This window comes from Hylobates moloch, unplaced genomic scaffold, assembly GCF_009828535.3.
Source record: "Hylobates moloch isolate HMO894 unplaced genomic scaffold, HMol_V3 SCAFFOLD_15, whole genome shotgun sequence".
NCBI classification, from domain to species: Eukaryota; Metazoa; Chordata; class Mammalia; order Primates; family Hylobatidae; genus Hylobates; species Hylobates moloch.
The window spans coordinates 152,548-163,665 of NW_026652290.1; positions in this window are offsets into that span (position 1 = coordinate 152,548).

Below are 11,118 nucleotides of genomic sequence, written 5' to 3' on the forward strand. Positions count from 1 at the left end.
GGGGGGGTGTGTGTGTGGGGCAGGGGTGTGTGTGGGGCGGGGGGGGGTGTGTATGGTTCCCACCCTGGGGCGGGCGGTGTGTGTGTGTGGCTCTCCCCCTAGGGCAGGGGAGCCCACAGGCCCAGCCACACGCGTCCCACCCCGGGGCCTGGGCATATGAGCATATCCAAGCCCTAGCACATGGCCCTCTGTGAGTCATGGCCCAGCGACCTCAGCAGACGGCTGAGGGGGAGGATGGAGACACTGCCCTCACGTGCCCTGGGTACCCCGCCCTGGCTCACCCGGCTGACAGCAGGGGTGTGGGGCCGGGGGCGGTGAGTGCCTGCAGCCTCGCCTGCTAGAAGCCTCTGGAGATGACCCATCGACAGCTGAGCTCGTAACGAGCACCCTGGAGACCTCCCTGTTCTGATTCTGAGCTTTACAAAGCAGAAGTCACCTTCACGGAGATCGCAGGGTGGACTCCAGGAGACAATCTCGAGACAATTATTAACAGGAACCAGGCTCGTAAAGGCTGAGGGAGGCGCTGGTCACAGACACATCGCATCTAGTTTCCAGGGCGGTGGGGAGGGTTGGCAAAGGGTTGGAATCCTGGTGCATCCTCCTTGGAGGGGGAGGGCTGGGGTGTGGACATCTCAGGCAGGTCACAAGCTCGCATGCACAGGGTGGGAGGGACCAGCAGGGTGGGGTTGGGGAAGCTGCTATGGGGACTTCGATTGGACAGCAGGTGTGAGTGGAGAGGCAGGACCGGCTGGTTCCGAGGAGAGGCTGAGAATGACAGACGCCGACCGGTCCGGCAGGACTGCCCAGGTAAGGACAGCCAGAGGGACTCACAGCTCCGATGGGAAACCTCTGTGGCCACGATTACTGGGTCTCCCACACAGCTGGTGATGGGGGAGCGGGGGGACACGCTGCTTTTAGAGGAGCCGGTGACAGGGACACGCTGCTTTTAGAGGAGCCGGTGATGGGGACACGCTGCTTTCAGAGGAGCCAAGAACAGGGAGCAGTGGGTAGGGGTGGAGGGTGGGCTCCAGTGGGCTCCAGGACCCAAGGCTGAGCTCCCAAGGCTCCCCCCAAGGCCGCCATCGTCACCGTCGTGCTGCGGCCACACTCCAGGCTGCAATCCGTGGCTGGGGTGCCCCGGGGGTGTTGGCCCCACAGCCCCTGCCCTTCCCCCTGCCTCCCTCTGTCTCTCCCTCCCTCTTCCTGGTGAGGAAGCTGGCGGGGGCCACACCCTTCCTCTCCACAAGCCCAGAGATGGTTAAAATGAAAATTACAGCGGCCGGAGAGAAGCCACCAAGCAGGAAACCAAAGACGGACGAGAGATGGGACACCTTGGAAAAATCAGCCCCTCTCCTCTACTTCCAGGAAATAATGAGAATTATCTTCCACACTTTTCCACCCATCCCTCCCGCCCATCAAGGACTTCTCCAAACTCTGAGGCTCCTGGAGGGAGCTCATCGGCAGGGGCTCTGCACCCGCCGAGCTGGTCATTCACCTACGGGCTCAGCCAGGGGCAGGATTTTAAAAGCGGGGGGCCTTGAGGCCCCTGAGACGCTGCAGGACTCTGGCGTCCTGGAGAGCCAGGGACGGCACCATGTGCTCATGATCAGCATCAAGGCAGCATCCCCTCCCCTCCCACCGTCTGTGTCCACGATGCTGCTGCCCGGCCCTGGGCACCTGCTCACTGGGGCCTGCACTGGGGGGCCTTACGCAGGGCCTGCACCCCAAACCCCAAGCACAGATGTGGCCAAGCCAGGAGCACCTGGCACACGGCCCTGGGAGAAGCCGAAGAACAGACTGGAATCCTGGGACCGGCCTGGACTGCCTCGGGTCCGTGTTCCCCAGAACCAGACAGCCCCCACCCACATTCCCCAAGCCACTGAGAGGTGCCCGTTTCCCGGATTCCCTGGCCTGGGAACAGCAGCCCCACACAGCCTCAGCCAGGTCTGCTGGGCACAGGTCTGGGCACGGCTGGAAGCTGCACCTGACCACTCTGCCACTCCCATCCTGCGGGATTTCCTCAGCATCCAAGGAGGGCATCCGTGTCGCCTGCAGAGGCGGCTGGTGCAGGGCTGAGAGGTCCCTCCCATAGCCAAATCCCCAGGTCCTGGGGCAGGTGCCCTCCCGCCTGGCCCCCGGTGTGTACCCCGGAGGAGCAGCCTGCCCCTGTGTTCTGGCCAACTCTTGGTAATCGGTGTGTCTCAGTTTACTCAAGGAAGCCGATTACACAGCACGAATGTGCCACGATCACACCTACAAGAACCACCAGAGCAACGGGTTTCCTCCTGGCTGGGCAGGGGACGGGGCTCACACACTCTCCCTTGTCCGGGGTTCCAGCCCATGGAGCCTCTGTCCTCCTAAGTCAGCACAAACTGGAACTTCTGACTCACAGACGAGCTGGTCCACCTCCCGGCAGGTCGCGCACGCCAGGCCAAAGGCACAGGCACACCTCAGGCTCAGCCTCCATCGGCTCTCACAGCTGCAGCAAGTGCAGGAACGGGAGACAAGGGAAACCGTGGCGCTGGCCGGAGAGTGCTGGGGAGCCGGCCTGGCCCAGGGGACGGCATCACGGCTGCCAGATGGCCGGCACCGACATTCCACATTATGTCCCCATTCCTGTGGCATTAAAGGCTTAGGGGCCCCCGTCCCCTGATGAAAGGCGAAAACCCTGGGGAGAGGAGATGCATCAGCCTCCTCGGATCCCTCCTGCCCCTCGACCCCATCAGGATAGGAGAGGCCTCTCGTGAGGGCCCTGGAGGTGCTCAGCCCAGGGAGGGGCCCTGCACCTGTGGTCCAGGTGGGGCAGGCACCTGTGCCCGTTCCCATAAGATGCCAGGTGTGGGTTCCAGCTCCGGGGGCCCCCAGTGAACCTCAGAGTCTGGGCCCCTGTCCTCAGTTCTGAGGATCCCTGCACGTCTGCTTCCTCAGATGAGCAGCCCACCACCCACAGGGCACTGGAGATCACCTCAGGCTCGGTTTAAGCAGATGCCACAGGGTCACCAAGTGTAAACAAGGAAACCCAGGCACCTGCCTCACAGGACACAGCGAAGTTCTGGGACCCTGAGCCAGCCTGACGTGTGCTGGGGCCACAGTACTGCACAGGACCCCACAGGCCCAGGAGGCACACGGAGGGTGAATGAGGACCCACGGCCAAATGCCTGCTCTGGTCCCTCGTGGCCCAAGTCACTCCTCACGAGAGGCCACTGCCTCCCTGCGACCCCACAGGACCCCGAGGCAGCTCAGCCCCTACCCTCCCGTGCCTCTCCCGAACCCACCCTCCGCCCCAGCCTACGCAGGGCCTGGAGGCCTCGGACCCCACCCCTAGAGGCAGGAGAGACAAAGTCTCTGTTCCCAAAGGTGAGCTCACAGGCTCTGTAAGGGTCACCCCAGCTGACAACCAGAACCATTGATTTTCCCCTGGAAATGCAGAAATCGGGCCTGTGCCAGTGTGGACGTCCAGGTGTGCGTGGCAGCGACTGACTACACTGCAGCCTCTTTTTAAGAATCTCACCCAGAAGCAGAACAAAGCTCAGGCCACAGAGCATGTGACCCGCAGCCCAACGTCTTCAAGACCAGTCATCACTTTAATCAGCAGAAAGAATGTTCGCAAGTTCCTAATATCTGGCCCGGCACCTTCTACCTCCGGTTAGAAAAACTGAACTTGGAGCTTGGATTTCTCCAAGTTGCATCTCATTGTGAGTTGTTCTCCGGGGCCCCCAGAGCAAGGCTGGTACCCCCTCCCCCAGGTCTCCCACCCACCGTAACTGTTGGTGACCGAGATAAAGGCCGCCGTGGTTAAAGTTTTATCCAGCGTGCAACCAACCACAGCACAGCTGAGTTGACATCAGCGTCCAGCCCTGCGGGTGCTGAGGCCCAGGGGGCAGTCAGAGCTCATGGGCCAGCTGGGACTCGGGACAGTCAGGACTCCAGGCAGACGGTCCTACGCTCACTCTGTAAACGACCAGTCCACTTGGGAGAGACTTCAGAGAGAGACGAAAACTAATCTAGGCCAAGAACATACAACACAAAAATGTGGACTCCCATTCAGGACAGAAGTCTACACCGGAGGCCGAGGTCACACGGCCCACAGGTGCCTCCCAGGACCTCATGCCTCCTGGTGTCTACCCACAGAATTTTCCAGAGACCAACACAGCCCTCCACGAAGGACCTCTCCCCCAACCACGGGCATCCATGGATGCCACGTGACGCCTCCACTCCCTGCCGGCCACACAGGGAAGCTGTCTGCTTATCATACCCACAAGACCCCTCTGGGACGGGGGTGGCCCCATGTTCTGGGCATCACAGCTCAGCACCGCTCCAGGCTGAGTCAGCCTCAGCTCCCACCCAGAAATGGACATTTCAGGGCCTTTAGCCGACACCAGAGACACCCAGCCAGTTCCCAGGGCAGTCTGAATGGTGAAAGTACCCGTTTCAAAGGCGCTACATGATCCGTAAGCACGGGGGCGCGTCCGACCCAGCACTGACCCGGCCGCCACAGGGGGACGCTCACCATGCTCCCCAGACACATCTCCCGGGAGAGAGGCTCCTCTGAGGCCCTGCCGCCCGGAACACTAACCCAGATGGGCCAGTCTTTTCAAAGATGGTTTTAGTTGGAAAGGCTGCATTTCCAAGATGGTTTAGTTTGGACGTCCCACACCCCCTACACCATGTCACACCCCCTAGGAGGGCCCCTCTGCAGGTGCCAGTGCCCCCCACCCCCAGCCGCCTGTGAGGCTCTTCAGGCAAAACCATCATGTCCGGAGCACAGACACAGGAGGGTTTTCACCAAGGCTGAGCAGACGAGGGGGCAGGAAGAAATCAGAGACACCTGCCAGATCGCCAGCCCCATGATGACAAGGCCCGTGGCCCCAGACAGGCGAGCCAGCCCACCGCCCCCGCCCCAGGCAGGACACTCACCAGACAGCTCGTGCAGGTCCGACGCCCTGTGCCTCCTAATCAGCTCATACTGGAAGCCTGTGGTCCTCCGGCCGATATCCTGCTGCGGCGTGGCCTCCACGAACAGGCCACCCTGCTCCAGGCCAAAGCACTGCACCCGGCCGGGCCTGCCGTCCCCGTCGTCCCTGTCCGGTACCAGCAGTCTCAGTTCTCCAGTTTTTTCCAAATAAATATTGGCCCCTGAGGAGTCCCTGAAGGGCTTGATGCACACGGTCAGGTGCCGGGCAGGCGAGAAGGTGTTGGGCCGCAGGTTAACGATGAGCGCCCCTGTCGGGTACATCCACTCCACGGCGCCTGCCGCGCAGCGCAGATACACCTGTTCCACCTCCTTCCTGTGCGCCTCGTGCGTCAGCCCGCTGCAGAGGAGAGACACTGTCAAGCCAGGCCGGGAGCTGAGGCTCCTGCCCCCGTCACACACCCTGCCCGCACCCACAGAGAATCAGTAAGGATGACACCCGCTCCAAATGATGGTGGCTCCTGGACCCACCCACTGCCGGCCACAGGTGCCACGCGGACCCCTGCCTGTGAGGCAGGCCAGCGCCATCTCCGCCCTTCGGCACAGGGGCCCCACCCAGTTCCTCCCAGTGCACCTGCACCAAGAGCCACGGTGGGGCGGGGCCGAGCTCCCAGGAGTGCAGGCGGTGCTGGCCCCCAGGCCCTCCAGATGCCCTCCAACACTCAGAGTCTGCGCCTCTGCTGCCATAGCATCAAACACCAATCTCTGTGATGTCCCTGAATCAGGGTGGCTGGAGGTGCTGGAGCAGTGGGATGGATTCCTCCAGAATATCACGGAGTATCATGGGAACGCCAGCAGGCCCTGTGTACCAACCCTGGTTCCAGATGACCACAAGGGCTGGGATGCTAGAGGTAAAGTGATGGTGGGGCCCCACCGCGTGTGAAGGAGGAACCCTGGGATGCAACCTGCCCAGAGAGCAGCTTTTAAATTAATCCAGAGTGTTGGCAGTTTGGGGGGACGGAGGTTGTAGATGAGTTTTGTCTTTTAGAGCAGATTTTAAATTAATCAGGAGTGTTGGCAGTTTGGGGGGACGGAGGTTGTAGATGAGTTTTGTCTTTTAGAGCAGATTTTAAATTAATCAGGAGTGTTGGCAGTTTGGGGGGATGGAGGTTGTAGATGAGTTTTGTCTTTTAGCACCTCATTAAGCATAGATGTTTGTACATTTCTCAAAGTAATGATTTAACTGTTTTCTGCAAGCCTGAAGCCCCTACACTGCCGACGGTACTTGTAAACATAAGCTATCATTAAAGCAAGATTCACTACAAAAGTGAAGTGAACTTCCTCCACGGGGTGAGGATTCGGGTGGGGGACTAGCGTGTGAGTAGCAAGCGAAGTTTACCCTCATACATGCTAAATAGAAAAAAATGGGCTGGGTGCAGTGGCTCACGCTTGTAATCTCAGCACTTTGGGAGGCCGAGGCAGGCGAATCATGAGGTCAGGAGATTGAGACCACGGTGAAACCCCGTCTCTACTAAAAAAAAAAAAAAATACAAAAAATTAGCCGGGCGTGGTGGTGGGCGCCTGTAGTCCCAACTACTCGGAGAGGCTGAGGCAGGAGAATGGTGTGAACCCGGGAGGCAGAGCTTGCAGTGACCCGAGATTGCGCCACTGCACTCCAGCCTCGGCGACAGAGCCAGACTCCGTCTCAAAAAAAAGAAAAAAAAAAAGAAAAAAATGAAGTGTGTGCTACACTCTTGGAGAGGCAGGTCCTGAGTACAAACAGTTATATTTTCAAGAAACTAAAACATCAAAAACCTCACGCTTCTCCTTCTCAACACTTTAATGTAAATGCCAGCTCGTGGCTAACAGTCACGTCATAACCACCAAGTGCGCCTGGAACTAACCCAATGACTTCAACTAAGTGTTTTATTACATGAAACTGGGTTCTGAGCAGATCTCAGACAGGTTCACCCACATTCTTAGGATTTTTATGTGAAATAAGCAATGCTCTTTCCAGATCCCTGGCCTGAGCTAGTCACCAGAAACCCTTTCTGCAGCAGAGAAAATGCATAACATATGGTTTGCATTTACCGCTGGTGACTCACACTCTGGGCCCCCAAACCTCACTCTTCATAGGCTGCAGGCCACATCAGAGGGTGGTGTCGAGGGTGCACCCCCCTCGCCCTCTCCCCGCCCCCACAAGGCCCCAGGTCATGAGTGGCCAGGCCAAGCTGGCTGCCAGGATCACACACCCAGAACAGACTCACAAATTACAGTCTATAAAGCTCACACAAGCTCATCTAACGCGTATGTGGGGAAGGGCACGATGATGGTGCTGTGTGGAAACTGGACTCAGTGGTGAGTGGCTGACACAGTAGCTACAGTCAGCTCTCTCCTTATGCAGCCTCATCGTCATGTCCCTCCCTCCCGTCTCTGGCATGGAGGCCACTGTCCTCCCGCCCGTACTCGGGCACCGAGCCTCAACCCTCTCTCCACATACACCGTCCTGACGCGTCGCCTCCTTCTCGGGGGGTCCTGAAGGTTGAGGGAGTGGGCTCTGGTCACCTCTGACAGCACTGCTTTCATCTGAGCAGGTGAGGGGAACGGCCACAACTCGGCTGGGGACAGGCGGCCAACCCACCTCTGCCCAGGAGGAGGCTGACTTGAGCCTGGGGGCCATCCTGGCCTAGCACATGCTACCCGCATCTGGTGGGCACACCTGGCTCCACCCACTCAGAAGACACTGGGCAATAAAGAGGAAGAGGACAAAATGAAGGTGGACACAGAAGAAAGAAGACACCCGGCGACCTCAGCCTTCACCTAACGTCTTCTCAGCGCACTCAGAGGGGTCTGCACCCAGCACAGGACCTGCTCCCCTCCCCTCTCACATTCTTCCGAAACATCCAGACCGACGGGAGTCCAACCAGACCCGCTGACATGAGAATTTTCACATTAAAATCAGTAGCACATGATGCGTAAGACCCGTGTAGACAAAAAAATAAATAAATAAAAAAAATAAAACGATGCGTCCTTCGGCCTGGGACCCAGCACGTGGGACTTCAGCCTGGGCCCAGCACGTGGGACTTCAGCCTGGGACCCAGCACGTGGGACTTCAGCCTGGGCCCAGCACGTGGGACTTCAGCCTGGGCCCAGCAGGTGGGACTTCAGCCTGGGACCCAGCAGACCTTGGCACGAAGTCCAAGACTCGTGGTCTGTGCTGATTCCTACCAGAAAATCGAGCGCCTCAAATCTCTCACCTCCAAATATCCAGCACCTCAGCAAACCTGAAAACAGAGTCTGTTTATGCAAAATTGCTGGCATTGCAAAAATAGGACACATCTTTAATGGTCATGGATGAGGGCATTTTGTGATTTTCACATGAGATGCAGGTGACACATACTCAGTTCTGTTGTTGTGATAAAACTAAAGCGTGCAGACAAAATTGTGGTTCTGTTCGATGTTAGGAAACTGACAAGACTGATTTGATGTTGGATCAACAGACTGAACAGATGCATTTTTGAAAGTCAGCAAGGGTTACCAACCAGGTGGACATGCTTGTGGGGCACCTTCATGGAAAGGAGGGCAAATCCCAAATGGATAAAGGGACTCACTGAAGGAGGGGCGCAGGTGCGCTGGAGTGCTGTTGAGGCACCAGCCCACACACCACAGCTCTGGGGCACCAGGACAAAATGCCCGGCTCCTGTATGAAAGTCAGGAATAGCTTTGAACCTGCTGGCAGGTTAACTTTCCCCACCTTGCAGGAGAGACGAGCCAGGTGTGACCGCACCTGCGATGCCCGGGCTGACAGCAAGTGGGAAAGTTCATGGTCCACATTTATGGCCACTGGCTGATAAAGACGGGGCGCTGGTCCTGCCTCCCCCCCAGGGGAGAGAGGGTTCATCATCTCCTACTGAATTGCTTAGAAGAAACACCCAGAAACAGAGGCTGTCAATGCAGTGGCCAGTGTCACGAGGGGCAACTTTCCTTCTATCAGGGGATGAGAATCCACCCAGCACATCAGCGCTCGCTCCACCCTGTGCTTCTTCAGGACAGCTGGTAAAAAGTCACAAACACCGGAGGATAGCAGGCAGGCCAGCGCACTCCGGTTTCCACAGCGAGTCTCTGTCACTGATTCGTGACGTGTGTGGATCAACGGGGCAGTGATTACAACAAAAGAAAGTCTCACTTATGCCCCAGAAACACAGCCGGGCCCCGTGTCCCCTCCAGATTACACCTGCAGCTCCAGCAGCCTCCACAGCTGCCCTCTGCCAGGCTCTGCAGGTGTGTGTGTGGGGGGGTCCCCTCCGGGGAGTCTGAGGCCAGGAGGACGCTGGCAACGATGGCTAAGAGGGTCTCCAGGTAGACAGGAGGGTGCACAGGTCCCGCAAGGCAAAGCACGCCTGTCCCGCTGCTATCACCTGCCTGGAGGAGCCGCCCGCCCCTGGAGGTGGAGGGGTGGCCTCCCACCCACCCTTGGCTCCCTCCTGCGCCCTCCCTTCGGGCTCCGGGAGGCGCCCCCTCCTACCAGGCACACGGTCCCCTGACACCCTGAAAAGGGTGCCGGCTCCTTCTCGACAAACTCAGCCTGGGCGGCGGGGGCTGCGTTTCTGGTTTCGGTCTGCTGAAGCAGAACGCCCCAGGCCTCGGTTTAGGGGTGCACTGACCCGCCAGGCAGAGGCAGCGAGCCGGAGTTTAATCACTACGCGGGGGCAAGGGCGGCCCCAGAGGAGCTGTCAGCCTCGGAGGCTCCCAGCCAGCTCCGCTGGCGCCAGCGTTCCCGGCCGACCCTCCCCCAGACCTCCATCCGCCCGCGGCCCAACCTCAGCTCCCGCGTCCCCGCTCGGCCGGCGGGGAGGGCTTCTGCCGAGAAGGGAGGCGGCCGCTCCCGGGACAGCCGGGCACCGCCCACGGCTCTCAGGGGTGACTCTGCCTCCCGGCGCCACGCCCCTTCCCCCGGGGAGGCTCCGCTGGGGGCGCTGGGGGGTGACTGTGGCTTTGCAGGGACCGAGAACGGAGGCTGCGGCTCCGGGGACACCCGCGCCTGCCCCGCGCACACCAGCCCCGCGGACACCAGCCCCCGCACCGGCTCTGCCCCGACCTTCTCGGAAAACAGCTTCGCTCGAAATAACCGCGTGACTCGGCCCGCGGCGGGGGCGGCGGGGGCGGCGGGGGCGGCGGGGCGGGGACCGGGCCGAGGGGAAGCGGGACCCAGGCCCAGGCCAGCCCGGCCACGGCTTTCCGGGAGGCGCGCGTCACTCGGGTCCCCGCGCATCTGCGAACTCCGGAACAGGCGACTCCGAGGCTCGCGCAGGGCGGGTTCGGCCGCGGTGCCCTCGGGGCCCTGGGCTTCGCGTGGGAGCGGCGGCGGCTCCCGAGAGGCACTCGCGGTTGGCGCTGCTCTCGGCGGCCACACTTGAGTTAAAGAAAAAAAAAAAAAAAGTCCTCGGCTGCCACCGCGGGTGGGCGGGGGGGGGGGGGGGGGCGCCCAGCGCAGCGCGCGCTGCGGCCAAGGGCGGCCTGACCTTCACGGGGCAGGGGCGGGGGGCCCGGCCGGAGCCACACTCGGCCCGGCTCACAGGTGCCCGCCCGCGGTTCCCCGAGACAGAAGTGGCCCCTGCTGCGGTCCGCGCCCGTCCCCCGAAACCGCCGCTCCCTCCCTCGGCCGTCCCTTCCCGCTCTGGCCCGGGGCGGCCTCGGGGCGCGCAACTCCCGGAGCCTGCAAGGAAGGGCCCGAGGACCGACCCCCGCCTGCCCCCGGGATGGGGTCGCGGGACCGGCGGCCCCCGAGGCTCCGACACGCGCGGAGCCGGGACCCACCCCGCCGCGCTGCAGGCGCGCCTCCCCCGGGCGTCCTCCGGGCCAGGAACCGGGACGCCGCGGGCTCTTTTGTTCTAGAACCGGGGGCGGGGGACAGCGGGCACCGGACTGGGCCTGGAGAGCGGCCCCCGGAACCCCTGCCCCGCGCCCGCCCCCGGCCGCGCCCCCGCACGCTCGGCCGGCCCAGGACTGGAGGGGACGCGAGGGGAGGGGGCCGGGCCGGGGTCGCGCCGCGCACACTCACCTCCCCTTCCAGCTGCACAGGTCGCTGGAGTACTGCGCGCCCGCGCCGCCCAGCAGCACGGCCAGGGGCAGGAGCAGCAGCAGGAGCGGCGGCGGGGGCGGGCCCGGGGCGGGGGGTCGCGGCCACGGCTGCCCCGCGCGCCCCC